Source organism: Heloderma suspectum, chromosome 2, assembly GCF_057233095.1.
Source record: "Heloderma suspectum isolate Gila_16-S chromosome 2, 16-S_ref, whole genome shotgun sequence".
In the NCBI taxonomy this organism is placed as follows: domain Eukaryota; kingdom Metazoa; phylum Chordata; class Lepidosauria; order Squamata; family Helodermatidae; genus Heloderma; species Heloderma suspectum.
In genome coordinates this window covers 48,763,372-48,778,484 of record NC_139459.1, presented here as the reverse complement: position 1 = coordinate 48,778,484, position 15,113 = coordinate 48,763,372, and the positions used below count along the sequence as shown (strand labels likewise).

The following is a 15,113-nucleotide window of genomic DNA, read 5'->3' as shown; positions in this document are numbered from 1 at the left end:
CTGTCGATGGGAAGGCCACAAGCAGGACATGAGTGCAACACCACCCTCCCACCCATGTTCCCCAGAAACTGGTTTACATAGGCTCACTGCCTGTAATACTGGAGGCAGCGCAGAGGCATCAGGACTAGTAGCCATTGGTAGCCTTTTCCTCCAGGAATTTGTCCAACCCACTTTTAAAGCCATCCAAATTGGTGGCCAGCACTACATTCTGTGGTAGCGAGTGCCATAGTTTAACTATGCGCTGTGTGAAGAATTATGTCCTTTTATCTGTCCTGAATCTCCCACCAGTCAGCTTAATGGGATAACCCCAGGTTATGAGAGAGAGGAAGAAAAATGTATCCCTATCCACATTCTTCACACCATGCAGAATTTTGTACACCTCTATCTTGTCTCCCCTCTATTATGTTCCCAAGATAAACAATCCCAGCTGCTGTAATCTTCCCTCATAGGGAACTGCTCCAGCCCCTTGATCATTTTAGTTGCCCTTTTTCCAGTTCTACAATACCATTTTTAAGGTGCGGTGACCAGAACTCTACACAGTATTCTAAGTCTGGTCAAACCACAGATTTATATAAGGGCAGTAGGATATTGGCAGTTTAATTCTTAATTCCTTTCCTGATTATCATCTTAGGCTGGTATACCAACTACGTCCTTATCTGGACAGAGATAGCCTAGCTATAGTTATCCATGCTCTGATAACTTCACGTCTGGATTACTGCAATGCGTTATACATGGGGCTGCCTTTGAAAATGGTCCGGAAACTTCAGCTGGTCCAAAATAGGGCAGCAAGATTGTTAACTGGGACTGGCCAGCGAGTTCATATTATGCCAGTACTTTTTCAGCTGCACTGGCTGCCAGTCCATTTCTGGGCCCGATTCAAAGTGCTGGTATTAACATTTAAAGCCCTTAATGGCTTGGGGCCAGGTTATCTGAAGGCTTGCCTCCTCCCATATGTGCCTGCCCGGACCTTAAGATCATTCTCAGTGGCCCTTCTCTGTGAGCCCCTGCCAAAGGAAGTGAGGCGGGTGGCTACTAGGAGGAGGGCTTTCTCTGCTGTGGCACCCCGGCTCTGGAATGAGCTCCCTAGTGAGGTTCGCCTGGCACCTACATTGTATTCCTTTCGGCGCCAGGTGAAGACCTTTTTATTTTCCCAGGCATTTTAGTATTTTAGCTTTCTAGACTTTTAGCGTTGCTATTTAAAATCTGTATTTTAAATTCCTGCACTGCTGCTAGGTTTTATTATGATTGTATTGTTATATTGTGGTTTTAATGTTCTATATATTTCAAATTGTTTTATTGTATGCCATTTGGTTTTAATTTTTGTGAACTGCCCAGAGAGCTTCAGCTATTGGGCGGTATAGAAATGAAATAAATAAAATAAAAATTAAAAAAATAAATTATCATGGAATTCGCTTTTTCACATCAGCCACACACTGGGTTAACACTTTCATTGAGCTGTCCACCACAACCGCAAGATCTCTTTCTTGGTCAGTCACAGCTAGCTCAGATCTCATCAGGTTATACTTGAAGTTGGGATTTTTTCCCCCAGTGTGCATCACTTTACACTTGTTTTCACTGAGCTGCATTTGCCATTCAGATACCCATTCTCCCAGTTTGGAGAGATCCTTTTGGAGCTCCCCACAATCCCTTTTAGTTTTAACCATCCTAAATAATTTGGTATCATCGGCAAACTTGGCCACTTCTCTGCTCACTCCTAATTCCAGATCATTTATGAACAAGTTGAAAAGCATTGGCCGCAATACAGATCCCTGTGGGACCCCACTATTTACATCCCACCATTGGGAGAATTTACCATTTATTCTAGGCGTGTACGGAACTCACCTTAGAGTCCACCGGGGCGGTCTGCGGGTGGGGGGAGGCGATCCGTTCCTCCCTCCAGAATCCTCCCTGGCTGGCTCTGCTCTGTGGCAAGTCCACGGAGCTGCCGGCCAGGTCCGTCCGCTGCCGCCCTGCCGTTTGCCGTGATAGGCTACGTAAATCTTTTTAAACCCTGGGGGAATCCACACGGGGCCGGATCCTACCTTCTGCCGGCCAGCTACTGCCGCCTGTCCTGTCTGCTCCTGCATGTCATCGGATGCGAATGGCATCCAACGTACTAGGCACCATTTGTGTACCTGCTCTGTGCCGTGATAGGCTAAAGATTTACGTAGCCTATCACAGCAAACAGCAGGGACACAAATGGCATCTGCTACGCCAGACGCCATTTGCATCCGAAGACAGGCAGGAGCAGATGGGACAGGTGGCAGCGGATGGCCGGCAGAAGGTAGGATCCGGCCCTGTGCGGATTCCCCTGGGTGGCGCAGGTTATTCTTTCGTTCCGCTGCGGACTCCTCATTGGAGTCCATGGCAGAATTCTCCACCATCCCTAATTTATTCCTACTCTCTCCTTTCTGTTCTTTAGCCAGTTAAGATGAGCTCTCCTCTTATTCCATGACTGCTAAGTTTGCTCAGGACTGTTTGGTGAGGATCATTTCTCACTGGCATCAAAATTAAAACTGAGGATCTGTCTTCCTCAGCTCTTTAATTTGGCTTTCAGCTAGGTTTTTTGTTGTTGTTAGTCAGCATTTCCGTGTCTTCTTTGGTTTTGCACTGGCTTTTCTGATATCAAGTCTGGGCATCAGAATAGAATTGCATCATATTCTATTACCTCTTCCTTTTTTCATTTTCTTTTTCTGTTCCTTTCCTTCCCTCTTTTTTTGGGTATGCTTATAACCACACACATTCTGTGTGTGTGTGTGTGTGTGTGTGTGTGTGTGAGAGAGAGAGACAGAGAGAGAGACAGAGAGAGAGAGACAGAGGCAGACAGAGACAGAGAGACAGACAGAGACAGAGTGTCTACATATTTTGATTAAACATATGTTATATGTTAATAGTCACATTAAACTTAGTTTTACCAAGTTCTATATACACCCAGATAAAATATTACCTTAAATACCCTTTTGTTTTAAATTATTTTTTCTGTTATTTCTTTCTTGCTGGTTAAGTTGGCTTGTTCATAATCTTGCTTTGTGCATGCATTCAATATGGGGGAGGGACCTAGCCGAACACTGTGGTTGCACGTCGGCCCAAACGGAAGGCAAAAGTGTTTATTTTTAGTTTTTGTTAATTTTGTTGTTTTGGTTGGGTTAGTGTTTTTTTTTTTGCATTTTTCGTTTTTGGAATTAGATGAAAGATTTGCACAGAAATTGGGTTATTTGGTTTTTTTATGTTTTTATTTTCAATTGTTACTTATACTTTTGAATAATTTTAAATGTTTTCTCAGTTTCCATATAATAAAGATTATTCTGATGATGCTTGAAATGGTTAGTCCAAAATGCAAATTAAGGATGTACTTATTATACTACTTATGCTATACAAATTTAGTTATTTTTTGCAAATCTGGAAAGATGTGTTCGGGTGGAGGGGCAAATAATTTGCATTTGCTTTTTCAATGCTTAACATGACTTCATGGAATGTCAAGGGGCTGCAAAAATGTAAATAAGCAGAAAAGAGTGCTTTCTAAGTTAAAAGAGCATAATGTTGATACGGCATATATATATATATATATATGTGTGTGTGTGTGTGTGTGTATGTGTATGTATGTATATATATATATTTACAAGAAACCCATTTGATGGCTGTAGATGGAGACATGTTGTGAAAGGACTGGGTCAGTGGGGTTTATGCTTCAGAAACTTCAAAACGGTGTAAGGGGGTTGCGATTTTAATTCATAAGCAACTTTCTATTTTAGTTCAACGGGTGATTTGTGACATTGAGGATTTTTTTAATCCTAGTTGGGAAGTATATGATAAATTAATTTCTATGATCAATGCATATGGGCCTAATAGTGATTCTCCAGTTATGTTTCATGATTGTTTTGCTAAATTGGTTGATACTGCTTATGATTATTTGATTGTGGCCGGGGACTTTAACGAGGCCTTCAATCCTTTGTTGGATAGGAGTACACCTCCTCCTAAGACCCAAGCAGCTATGAGGCTGGCACTCCTAGCTTACATGACGGCATATGGTTTAATTGATGCTTGGAGAATTTTACATCCTGCTGACAGAGAGTAAACTTTTATTTCACCAGTTCATCATAAATTTAGATTAGATTATTTTTTGGTTTCTACATCTATGATACTCCAAATAAAGGACTGCAAGATTGACACAATGGTAGTGTCAGGTCATGCCCCAGTATGTTTGGAGCTGCAATTTTCTGACACCACAAGGGCCCCCGGTCTTTGGTGCCTTAACGCTTCTCTTCTTAATGAGAAGTTTAAAACTCAGATGTTTGCTGAACTGACAGAGTATTTTAATACTAATGAGGATATGGTAGGTTCATGTGCCATCGAGTGGGAAGCCAGTAAAGCTTTCATAAGGGACCAAATTATTGCCTATGCTTCTTATCAATTAACCCTCCTAACAGATGTTTTTAAATAAGTTGAAATTTCTTTACCATTTCCCCTACTGCACAACTTTAGAAAGAGCTGCAGAACGCTAAGCATGAGTTGAATAATATTCTTTCACAGCAGTTCAAATTTGCTCTGACTTGTTTACAACAGGTATATTGGGAAAATGGTGAAAGTCCTAGTAAGATCTTTGCACATCGTCTTAAACATGATCAATATCAAAATGTTATTTCAGCTATTAAAGATGACAATGACAAAATATATTCTTCTCCTATAGATATAAACTCACAATGTTAAGTTTTTTTTCCTGATCTTTACAGCACTGGTAGTAAGATATGGAAGTTTTTTTTAAATCTTCCATGATTAATCTTCATGAATCTTCCACGCTTAGATCCTTCACAATGACAGCTTCTTTTGGCTTCTTAGCATTTGGAGGAAATTGTGAATGCAATTATGAATATGCATACTGGGAAATCACCCAGTCCAGATGGATTCCCAATTGAGTGGTATAAAATATTTTCCAGCCTTTTAGCTCCAAAGCTCTACTGCCTCTATAACCATATTTTTGAGACGGGCTCCCTGTCTTCATCATTAAACGATTCATATATTACCACGACTGGTAAAGATCATACCTATTGTGCGAACTATTGACCTATATCATTAACATAGATATCAAAATATTAACAGCAATTTTGGCTGATAGACTGCAACAAGTTATTGCCCCATTGGTTTGATTGGACCAGGTGGGATTAATTAAAAACAGACAGGGGGCTGATAATCTCAGATTAGTTGTTGGTCTAGTCGCTTTAAACTCTGAAAGAACCTATCAGGCAGCCATCATTTGCTTGGATGCAGAAAAGATCTTTGACAAAATTCATAGGGAATATATTTTTGCCACATTGACTAATTCTGGTTTTCCTACAGAATTTTTGAAATGAGTTAAATTTTTATACTCTGCTCCAAGAGTGAAAGTAAGGACTAACAGTTTATTTTTGGCTTTCTTTTTACTTGGGTGGGGCACCAGACAAGGCTATTAACTTTCCCCACTGATATTTGACTTTTGCTTGGAACCCCTGGTATGTGCTATTAGACAAAACAGTAGTATTTGTGGATTTGTGCAATGCTGGTTTAGAATTCAAAATTAGCCTTTGTGCTGAAGATCTTTTGCTGTTTATTTCGAAACTCCAGTTGTCAGTCCCAGTTTTGATGAAATTGATCAATACTTTTGGTGATTTGTCTGGCTATTCAATTCATTAGTCAAAGTTGGAAATAATGCCGGAGATAGGGTATACTCTAGTGTATTAACCACCTGGGAATCTCAGTGGTGCCCAGCGTTCATTACTGATTTTGGAATAATTATCCCTAGAGAGATATCTCAAATTATTAAGTTAAATGTAAACAAGTTGATTAATGATATTTCACTGGATATAGATAGACAGGCATATTTAAAGTTGAGTTTATGGGGTAAGGTTAATACACTTGAGGCGAATACTATACTTTGAATTGTTTATGTTTTACTTGGGATACCTGGCAAATATTTCCAAAAAGTAATGCTTTGTTTCATAAATTATTTTGGGTTCCTTTCCACTAAGAATATCTGTGAAAAGGAATCAACTTCCAATTAAAGAAGGTGAGTTTGCCTTTCTGGATCTCACTACATATTGTCATGCTTATCTGTGGACCTGTACTAAATTTTGGTGCATATAGATTTGACTTTCCACCTTGGTCAGTTTTGGAATCTTTCTGTCTGGAGCCTCCTTCCAAACGGAGGGGATTAGGTTCCTAGCATATTAAGGCCGCTAGAGCTCCTCTCACAATATTGGCGGTTAGAAATGCGTGGTGTATAAAGTCACGCCAATTACAGTTTGACCCAATTTCCCATGCCAAATTGACTTTATGGGAAAATCTAGATTTAAGAATAGGAAAGAAAAAGTTTCTGTGGTGGACCTGGACAGAGAAAATTATCTTTACCCTGGATCAATTATTGCGTGTTGATGAGTTTTTGCCATTTTCTACTTTGCGAAATAAATTTGATTTGCCTGTTATAGCTGAATGGCAGTATTTGCAGTTGAAATTTCTGTTACAATCTAGATATGGTCCTGCCGCTTTTAATGCCTCGGAGTCCCCTTTGCTATTGGAAACACTTATTGAAGCTGACCGGGTATATCAACCCACGATTCACGTTTATACATACTTATCAGTGAGTAAATATGATACACAGGATCTACAGCAGGAATAGAACAGGGAATTAAAATGTCTTATTTTGTCTAATCAATGGACCGACAGTTTGGCATGTGTATCTGTCTGTGGACCTCCAGTTACGTCTTATTTAGCAAAAACTTCTTTTGGGTCTATTGGATTCTATGACATCTCTTTAACAAAAGTTTGTCAAACTCAGCTAATTGTTGAAGGTGTAATACAGTTATTACTTCTTTTATTCATATGTTCTGGAAATGCCTAATAGTTGCCTTCTTTTGGGAGGAAGTTATCATATGGATGAACTTTGTATTGAAAAGCTCTTTAATGTTTACTGATGTACATGTTCTCTTAAATTATTTACCTGCCTTTTGGAATGCAACACATGGTCAGTGTAACTGGATTTTTCGCTCCCTCCTGGTTGCTAAACGACCGATACCACAATTGTTGTTGTTGTTCAGTCGTTCAGTCGTGTCCGACTCTTCGTGACCCCATGGACCATGGCACGCCAGGCCTTCCTGTCCTGCGCTCTCTCCCGGAGCGTGCTCAAGTTCATATTCATTGCATCCGTGATGCTATCTAGCCATCTCATCCTCTGCCGTCCCCTTCTCCTTTTGCCTTCAGTCTTTCCCAGCATCAGGGTCTTTTCCAGGGAGTTTTCTCTTCGCATTAGGTGGCCAAAATATTGGAGCTTCAGCTTCAGTATCTGTCCTTCCAATGAGCACTCAGGGTTGATTTCCTTTAGGATGGACTGATTTGACCTCCTTGCAGTCCAGGGGACTCGTAAGAGTCTTCTCCAGCACCACAGTTCGAAAGCATCAATTCTTCGGCGCTCAGCCTTCCTTATAGTCCAGCTCTCACAGCCATACATTACTACTGGGAAAATCATAGCTTTGATTAGACGGACCTTTGTCGGCAAGGTGATGTCTCTGCTTCTTACTATGCTGTCTAGGTTGGCCATAGCTTTCCTCCCAAGGAGCAAGCGTCTTTTAATTTCATGGCTACAGTCACCGTCTGCGCTGATCTTGGAGCCCAAGAAAGTAAAATCTGACACTGCTTCCATTTCTTCCCCTTCTATATGCCAGGAAGTGATAGGGCCAGATGACATGATCTTAGTTTTTTTAATGTTGAGTTTCAAACCAGCTTTTGCACTCTCCTCTTTCACCCTCAACAAGAGGCTCTTGAGATCCTCTTCGTTTTCTGCCATTAGGGTGGTATTGTCTGCATATCGGAGGTTGTTGATAATTCTCCCGGCAATCTTAATTCCGACCTGTGATTCATCCAACCCGGCATTTCTCATGATGTACTCTGCATATAAGTTAAATAAGCAGGGTGACAATATGCAGCCTTGTCGTACTCCTTTCCCAATTTTGAACCACTCGGTTGTTCCATGTCTGGTTCTTACTGTTGCTTCTTGACCCTCGTACAGGTTTCTCAGGAGACAGGTAAGGTGGTCTGGTACTCCCATCACTTTAAGAATTTGCCAGTTTGTTGTGATCCACACAATCAAAGGCTTTAGCGTAGTCAATGAAGCAGAAATAGACGTTTTTCTGGAATTCTCTTGCTTTCTCCATGATGCAGCGAATGTTGGCGATTTGATCTCTAGTTCCTCTGCCTCTTCGAAACCCAGCTTGTACTTCCGGTAGTTCTCGGTTCGCATACTGCTGAAGCCTAGCTTGTAGGATTTTGAGCATCACCTTGCTGGCATGTGAAATGAGCGCAATTGTGCAGTAGTTTGAACACTCTTTGGCGTTGCCCTTCTTTGGAATTGGAATGTAAACTGACCTTTTCCAGTCTTGTGGCCACTGTTGAGTGTTCCAGATTTGTTGGCATATTGAATGCAGCACTTTAACAGCATCATCTTTTAGGATTTTAAATAGCTCGGCTGGAATACTGTCATCTCCGCTAGCTTTGTTGTTACTAATGCTTCCTAAGGCCCACTTGACTTCACTCTCGAGGATGTCCGGCTCAAGTTCAGTGACCGTACTATCATGGCTATCAGGGACATTCAGATCTTTCCTGTATAGTTCTTCTGTGTATTCTTGCCACCTCATCTTAATCTCATCTGCTTCTGTTAGGTCCCTGCCTTCTTTGTCCTTTATCATGCCCGTCTTTGCACAAAACGTTCCCTTGAGATCTCCGATTTTCTTGAAGAGATCTCTACTCTTTCCCATTCTGTTGTTTTCCTCGATTTCTTTGCATTGTTCATTTAAGAAGGCCTTCTTGTCTCTCCTTGCTCTTCTCTGGAACTCTGCATTCAGTTGGGTATATCTTCCCCTTTCTCCCTTGCTTTTCGCTTCCCTTCTTTCGTGAGCTACTTGTAAAGCCTCATCAGACAGCCACTTGGCTTTCTTGCATTTCTTTTTCTTTGGGACGGATTTCGTTGCTGCCTCCTGAACAATGTTACGGACCTCCGTCCATAGTTCCTCAGGCACTCTGTCTATCAGGTCTAATCCCTGAAATCTATTCCTCACCTCCACTGTATATTCATCAGGGATATGATTTAGGTCATACCTGAACGGTTTAGTGGTTTTCCCGACGTTCTTCAATTTAAGCCGAAATTTTGCAAGAAGCAGCTCATGATCTGAGCCACAGTCAGCTCCAGGTCTTGTTTTGACTGACTGTATGGAGCTTCTCCATCTTTGGCTGCAAAGGACATAATCAATCTGATTTCGATATTGACCATCTGGTGACGTCCATGTGTAGAGTCGCCTCTTGTGCTGTTGGAAAAGAGTGTTTGCTATGATCAGCATGTTCTCTTGGCAAAACTCTATTAGCTTTTGTCCTGCTTCATTTTGTACACCAAGGCCATGCCTGCCTGTTATCCCGGTGATTTCTTGACTTCCTACTTTAGCATTCCAATCCCCTATGATGAAGAGGACATCTTTTTTTGGTGTTAGTTCTAGAAGGTGTTGTAGGTCTTCATAGAACCGATCAACCTCAGCTTCTTCGGCCTCAGTGGTTGGGGCATAGCCTTGAATTACTGTGATGTTGAATGGTTTGCCTTGGATTCGTACTGAGATCATTCTATCATTTTTAAGATTGTACCCCAGTACTGCTTTTCCCACCCTTTTGTTGACTATGAGTGCTACTCCATTTCTTCTAAGGGATTCTTGCCCACAATAGTAGATATGATGGTCACCTGAATTAAATTCGCCCATGCCTGTCCATTTGAGTTCGCTGATTCCCAAGATGTCGATGTTCAATCTTGCCATCTCATGTTTGACCACCTCCAGCTTACCTTGATTCATTGATCTGACATTCCAGGTTCCTAAACAATATTGTTCTTTACAGCATCGGACTTTCTTTTCACCACCAGACACATCCACAGCTGAGTGTCCTTTCGGGTTTGGCCCAGCCGCTTCACTCTTTCTGGCGCTACTTGGAAATACGCTCTGCTCTTCCCCAGTAGCATATTGGACACCTTCCGACCTGAGGGGCTCATCTTCCGGCGTCATCTCTTTTAGCCTTGTGATACGTTCCATGGGGTTTTCTTGGCAAGAATACTGGAGTGGGTTGCCATTTCCTTCTCCAGTGGACCACATTTTGTCAGAACTCTCTGCCATGACCTGTCCGTCTTGGGTGGCCCTGCACGGCATAGCTTATGGCTTCACTGAGTTACGCAAGCCCCTTCGCCACAACAAGGCAGTGATCCATGAAGGGGATACCACAATACTGGAAGGATAAAAGCTCACTGCCTATAAGGCAATGGACTGAAGACTTAACAACACTAGCAACATTTGAAAGAGTGGTATATAGGTGTCACTTGAGAATGGGCTTATATTTGGCTATTTCGGCTGCTTTTACTGAGGTTTATGTGTAATCTATTCTTTTTTCCTTTCCCCCCCTTAAAATGTTGTAATATTGGAAACTGAGGACTTTAGAGCATGTTGTTATACTTTTAATTGTTTGTTTTTGTTATGTTTGTTTTGTTGAAATTTAAATTCAAAATTGATTTTAGAAAGGAGCCTTTGGTAAGGGGCTTTGTCAAAAGTTGTTTGGAATGTCTCCTTAATAAAATCAAATGCAATAATTAAAAATTAATGAGATCAATAAATATCAGTAACAGTAACAAACATCCAGCCCGAATAGTATTAAGATCTAACATCCAATTGCAGCTAAAACCAAGAACAGTCCAATAAAACACAATCAAGAAAAGACCAAAGAAGACAGATAGGTCTTCAGAGTTTTCTTAAAAACCTGTAATAATGGAGCCTGATAGGCCCCAGATAATAATCAATTTCAGAGGCGTGCAGTGGCACCCGCACAAAGTGTGCCTTTATGACGGTTTGTGAGTTTGGTCTTTCAAGCTAAGGCATTTCCCATCACCTGCTCACTGGTCCTGGGACCTTCTGCATGTGCTCTATGATCACACAGTAGCCCTTCCCCATTAGGTTGTAAAAGCCAACAGCTACCAGTGATCAACCATGTATGTGACAGCAGGTAGGAAATAAGTCATTGTGGTAGCAGAAAAGGCTGTTGGCTGTACTATCTAGTTTACATGGAGGATCTGCAGGGCAATGTGGAACAGGGAAGTGGAAATAAAGTGTCTTCTCAAATGTGTAATCTGGCTCAAAGTCAATAGCCCCTAAGTGAGTGGTCATAAAACAACTGTTCTCTTAGCCTTATCTTCACAATACGTTTCAGATCAAGCAATTATTTATTGCAGCCTCTCTATATATTGGGGTGCAGGAATGTGCTTTGGGTTTCCTCTCACACATGTCCCCTTCCATTTTATATAGGAAGACTTGATTCTTTGTGTGTGTGTGCGTCCACATGTACACACACACACACACCACCTTACCATTTTTTGTGGTGGTTGGATTGCACACACAGAAGCTGACTACTCATACCCATATGCAATGCTGAAATGACAACTGATCTCTATAGAAGTTGCTAGCTCTATTTATTAACAAACTCTAAACCACCTTGTCAGTATAGACAGAGAATAGCTACTAATAGTATCCTTTTACTACCACACAATGGTACTATTGTGTAGTACTATGAACAAATTTAACTTCACACTATTAAAAATAACTACAAAGCAGAAATGTGTTTATAATATCTTTTAATACTTTTCACTTTTAAATACTGGTTTTTAAATTTGTGATTGTAACATGGAAGAGCCAACTCCATTTAGTTGTTTGTTTTTAAAGTTAACAGGATCATAAAGCTATTATAGAACAGTCACACTCTACACACTCAAGAAACTCTAAAAACTGATTCATGTTTTGAGTATGTAGATGAGCAGTGGCAACTCAAATACAGCTTCATTTATACAACAGTTGACAAAAAGATCAGTGAAAATTTGACTTGACAGTTTGATTAAGGAGAACCAGTACAACTTCTTATGAACCTGTTCAGCCCAATAAGATAAGAGCAACTTCTTTCAAAGTGAAACAGTATTCCTCCCTCCCTGCCCCACCCCACCCCAAGGCTGCAAAAAATAAAGAAAAAGGATTTAAAAATTAGGTCGAAATAAACAGCCCTTTTCCTTCTCTCCCCCACAACTAAACAAAAAGGAGTGAAGTCCAGCATTTGATAGAAATAATTTTTTGTGGTGGCAGATTCAGGCTTTCAAGGCAACAACAGCTGTTGAGGAGATGGAGCCACCTTTGGAGATGGCTCTGCATCCACAGAGTTTAACTACAGTTTAGTTCATACAAAAGTAAATAAAAGGGGCTGGAGTGTCTGCTCATCAGTTACCAAAGGCAAAGGAGGACACTGATTGGCAGAATGAGTATCAGATAGATAGAATGACTAATTTAAAGGAGCCAACCAAAAGGTGGGGTAAAAAAAAAAGTTCTATTCCGAAAGGGCACAACAGCTACTTGACATGTACTGACCAAGCTTTTCAGCTTCTTGGGAAACACTTCCATGCTGCTTTTAGCTTTTGCCAGATACTCCAAGAAGTCTCTGATGATCAGTTGGGCAGGACTAGCTCTAATGAAGTGACACCACTTGTTTAAAAGTAGAATGTATTCTTTACAAATAGTATCTTTAGTGTAATTTTTATTTACAGAATTGCAAAATACATCACATTTAGTGCAAATGCAACTAATGATACTAAGATTTATATACTGCTATGTAAACTTTCCATCTCTTTGTAAAATAAAGCTATCTAATTAAATTAAAGTTACTTGCATGTGTTCCATGATCGTTACCAGAAATGGCAAAGTGTTAAATTTGTGTCCAGGGTCTAAGCATTATTTTGTGGTGGAAGTTCCCATCAGTGGCTATGGTGAACAAATATATTTTCCAGTTGATTGTAAAAAGATTAAACACATCTGAGGTATAAGAAACTGTATATAAAATGCTTACTGGTGATATAGTAAACACATCTAATTTCCCATCTTATTTGCCTTACTAGCATTACTCCCATAGGCACTTTTCTACATTTTCAAATCATGATCAGAGTTATTCTGTAATAAGGCATATTCCATGCACATTATTTAGAGAAAGGCAAATAAAGGAGACTAAAAAGCATGAAATCTGCGTGCATGTGCATAAATCAACCTTAGCATGTCTACCATAGCGTACCGAAGACACACCAGCCATACCTGAAAGAATTTGCTTCCGACCCCAAAGATTTTCATTAGCTGCATCTTAATTAAAAAGTACTGTCTTCGTTTTCAGGCATCACCTACTCTATACGAAATAAGACTTTCTGCTTTCTTTTCAAAAATATATCCAAATCTTGTCTGTCTCTCTATATACACAAGCTGGTCTAACAGCTAAAAAAAGTCATCTCAATCTCCATTTAGCAGCACAACCACCAAGTCAAAAGGTGTTGGCACAACAGCACAACCACCAACAGCACAACTCAAAAGGGCCACCAGTCTCTTCTCACAGTTCACCCTACATGTTATTTCTTGGCATTCAAGGCAGGCAGGCCCTTGACAGTTAAGTTCTCACAGCAACTAAGGGGAACTTTGAATTTTAGGTTTTATGGATCTTTACATCTTACAGTACAGGGTGGGGGCAAATGTTACCTGTGTGAAAGGTTTTATATATGAACTTCATAGCACAGCTTTATTAAACAGAAAAAACAAACATGCAGGACCAGAAAACAGCATATTTGCTCTTTCTTCAAGACTGGGAATGTTATCTTCTATAGTCCAATTTTCTTCAATAAATACAACTTCTTGCAGCTTCAGGAAATCTGATTGCAAGAAAGCAGCCCATTACACACAGCTTGGGCAAGATGCTGCTGTACCTTTTTTTCTTGTCAGTCCTGCCCTCTTGTACAGTATCTATTACGAAATTTCTGGATCACGTTTAAGAACCAAATTTCTGTAGCACATATCACACAACTAAAAAATACAATAGAAATATAAAGGTATCTGGAAAAAATAAAATAAAGCTTTTCATACCTACTCCATCAGAACCCAGAAGATCTTCATAGGAGCAAGACCATAGAAAAGGCAAAGTCATAAGGATCTTAACAGCCCTCACATATTCAGAGACATTTTACATAAGATGATTTACCATAGAAACCAGCAGCAATGAACTATGATTATACAAAGCAAACACAAATCTGCTCTGGAAGGACATGCAGAGTTTACTGAAAACCTGAAGAAAAATGTTATAACACACAGGTTTTTTGTGTATATAAAGCACATACAGTATGCTATATGTGCATTTGTCCTTTGTGCTTTTTAAACATACACAAAAGCAGAAGCTGTAAGCATGTCTTATGAAGTTCCACAGTAAACAAAAGCTTTTCAAATTATTCAGAAGTTAAAGCAATAAACCAAGTTGGTTACCCAAAGTTGTATTTTTCTCCTCTAAAGCAAGCAAATAAAGTAGAGCCATATACATGTATCAACACATGTATTTTTATAATTACACACCAATTCAGCAAAGTGAGCTAGCAGAAGACAGTGAAAGTTCAGCTTCATGGCATTGCAGTATTTCTTCAGTTGAGTGCAGAATCCAGGACTTGGGCCATAAGACTGTAGATCCTACGTTCCAGCTTGGAGCATTCATTTTGGTTCATTTCTCCAATGTGGAATGTTCACACAGCCTTGTTCTAATCACTAGGTGGGGAAATGGATGAAAGTTTCAATTCTGACCACCATCACCAAAAGCTAGGATAGTGCTATGAAATGTAAAAGCTATAAAATATGACAATATGGAAACACTATATTGTCTTATATTTCCCATTCATGGTTTCATAAGTCAGTTCAGAATTAAGATATTCCTTATTTAAAGCAATTAAAACAGGCTTTGAATGTATAATAGAAAAAGCGACACCCACAAACAGGGACCAAAAGGAGAGATGACATTGGAACGCAATACTGAAATTGCATCCTGGATTATCAGGCAAATGACAAGCATGCACTAGCCATTACATCAGAGCTTTCCAAACTGTGTGCCGCGACACATTAGTGTGTTGGCAGCAGTGTGTAGGTGTGTCACGTGAAATGCAGAAAATTGTGCGGAAGGGCACCGTGGAGCTCCCTTACTCGCGTTTGCTTCCCTTGGCCCCTCCCCCGGAACTTCCT

General features: G+C 40.3%; 1 protein-coding gene across 4 annotated transcripts in view; it reads right to left on the bottom strand.

Moving 5' to 3' along the window:
* Positions 1 to 11,656: 11,656 nt before the first annotated feature.
* CERT1 (ceramide transporter 1) overlaps positions 11,657 to 15,113 on the bottom strand; it is a 130,170-nt gene continuing 126,713 nt past the window's right edge. For all 4 annotated transcript variants that reach the window (XM_084833453.1, XM_084833451.1, XM_084833452.1 and 1 more), the window contains one exon: positions 11,657 to 14,645. The gene's annotated coding sequence lies outside the window, so the exon portion shown is untranslated. The remainder of the gene's footprint in view (positions 14,646 to 15,113) is intronic.